A 2,587-nucleotide genomic window follows, 5' to 3' on the forward strand; every position below is an offset into this window, starting at 1 on the left:
AATATACCTTCACATAATCATATGAAAGAAATGGAAATAGTGATATTAATAAAGTTAAATGAATAAAAACCTTAACACATAAAACCTTTCAAGGAATTTCCAATTTCAATTTCATTTCCTACCCTTAACTTATCTTGTCTCTATTCATATAGCCTGAGGCCTCAGCCTTTTGCTCTAGGCTAAAATTGCTTTACTTTCCATTTTTGTAACATCAAAAGTAGAAATTTTAGCTGCACTTCCAACCCCTTAACTTCTTACAAAATTCCACATTTCCTTGTGTCTGGAGCCATCAATAGGAACCCGATTTTTACACCAAATGTGAAAAAAGCAAGATCATGTAAGGATGCCCATAGCTGACCTTTACCAACTTCACAAGGGGGAACTGTTCCTGTCTACCATGTCAATGACACAAAACAAATTTCCATGGGGTCAGAAACATCCCTTATATTTCTGAACGTTTTTCTACTCATCCTCACACAAATGTTGCAGCTTTACTGGGTCCAAAATCTGATGTGATAGTTCACAGACCACACAGAACTATATTGGGGAAGTCAAAGATTATAATTCAATTTAGTAGCAGAATACAATCAGGACAACTTCTAAAACATGTTCGTAGACACCTTGGTCTCATGACCTTTAGTCAGAATTACAGAATTCTTAGTTACCTCTTACCTACACCCTAGTCCTCTGACAAATTTGGACAAAAGACTCTGAGCTCCAGTTCCATGCAGAGCAGTCCCAAGGTCTGTTCCATCTCATGGAGGTGGGGATTGTCCTCTAGTTCTTTGCTGCGGCTGCTGTGGATGTTGCTCCCTTTACCCTAGTCTGTGTGGTGCAAGAATCTCTGGTCCTACCTAAAGGATGAGCTACATTCTCTTGCTTCCTCTTTTCTGGTGATGATTCTCCTCTTTCTGCTGCTGGATCTGATCAACTTAATGGTGAGACTAGTCAATCCCCTTATGGATAGATTAACACATGCCAGGAAATAAAAAAACGTATTGCAATGCAAAAGTCTGCTATTAGGGACCTCTCCAGAATACTGAAGAGCAATGGTATCACTCTGGAGACTAAGGTGCGTCTGATACAGGCTATGGTCTTTTCAATCACTTGTTATGCATCAGAGAGTAGGACAATGACTAAGGGGGATAGAAGGGGAATTAATGCCTTTGAGCTGTGGTGCTGGAGAAGAATCCTGAATGTACCCTAGACTGCCAAGAAAGCAAACAGATTCATCCTGGAGAGAGTTAAACCAGGCTGCTCTTTGGAGGCAAGGATTCTGAGGCTTCATCTGACATACTTTAGACATGTTGTAAGGAGGGAGAGGTCCTTGGAAAGGGACGTCATGCTTAGGAGGGTGGAGGGACGGCCCAGAAGGGGAAGACCCTCTATGAGGTGGATTGATTCAGTGACTGGGGTAAACAGGATGTGTGTGTCAGAGGAAGTGCGATTGGCACAGGTTAGAGCAGGGTTTAGGGCTGTTGCACATAGGGTTGCTATGAGTCGCAAGCAACTCAGTGGCACATAACAACAACAATTGTATATTCCCAGTAGTCCACATGGCAAAATAAACAAAACAAACAACAACAACAAAAACCAAATAAACAAGAAACGGTGGTTAGGAATATTGTTTTGAACAATAAACTCTTCACACCACAGATCACCTTTGAAAGTGTGATGTCCTTCTCTAAGGAATTGATTCTCCTAGCAATATGCCCAAAGTATGTGAGATGAAGCTTTTCTACTCTTGCATCCAAGAACCATTCTGGCTGTACATTCTCCACCCTCTTTTTGGCATCCATGAGATATTCAATTCTCTTCTCCAAAACAACAAATCATCAGTTCTTCTATCATCCTTTTTCATTGTCCAGCTCTCAGATTCACAGAAGTCAGTAAAAAAAAAATAAAATCATAGTCTGAATCATGTATACCTTAGTCTTCAAACTAACATCATTGTTCCTCAATAATTTGGAAAGGTCCCTGGTTATAGACTCCCAGTGCAATATGTCTCCTGATTCTCTGATTGCTGGTACCAAGAATATTTATTATAGATCTAAGTAAGATGAAGGTGTTGACAGAAAAAGTGTGGGAATTATCAAACAATCTCAATAATATCACAAACTAGCAAAATCCTGCTGAAGATCATCCAGAAATGACTGGAACAGTACATTGACAGAAGACTCCTAGAAATACAAGCTGGGTTTAGAATAGGTTGTGACACTAGAGACATTATTGCCAATGTCAGATGAATATTGGCAGAAAGCAAAGAGTACCAGAGGAATGTCTATATGTGTTTCATTGACTATGCAAATGCATTTGACTATGGGGGTCACAACAAATTGTAGCTAACCTTAAGGAGAATGAGAATCCCAGAATACTTTGTTGTGCTAATGCAAAACTTACAGTTGGATCAGGAAGAAGTCCTCAGAATAGAGCAAGGAAACACTGCATGGTTCAAAATCAGGAAAGGCATGCATCAGGGATGTGTGCTGTCTCCAAGCTTTTTCAATATATATGCAGAACAGATCATTCAGGAAGCAGGGCTTTTGGAGGAAGAATGTAGTATTATGATTGGAGGAATATTCATCAG

Source organism: Elephantulus edwardii, unplaced genomic scaffold (genome assembly GCF_000299155.1).
Source record: "Elephantulus edwardii isolate Elephantulus edwardi_28Jun2011 unplaced genomic scaffold, EleEdw1.0 scaffold00380, whole genome shotgun sequence".
NCBI classification, from domain to species: Eukaryota; Metazoa; Chordata; class Mammalia; order Macroscelidea; family Macroscelididae; genus Elephantulus; species Elephantulus edwardii.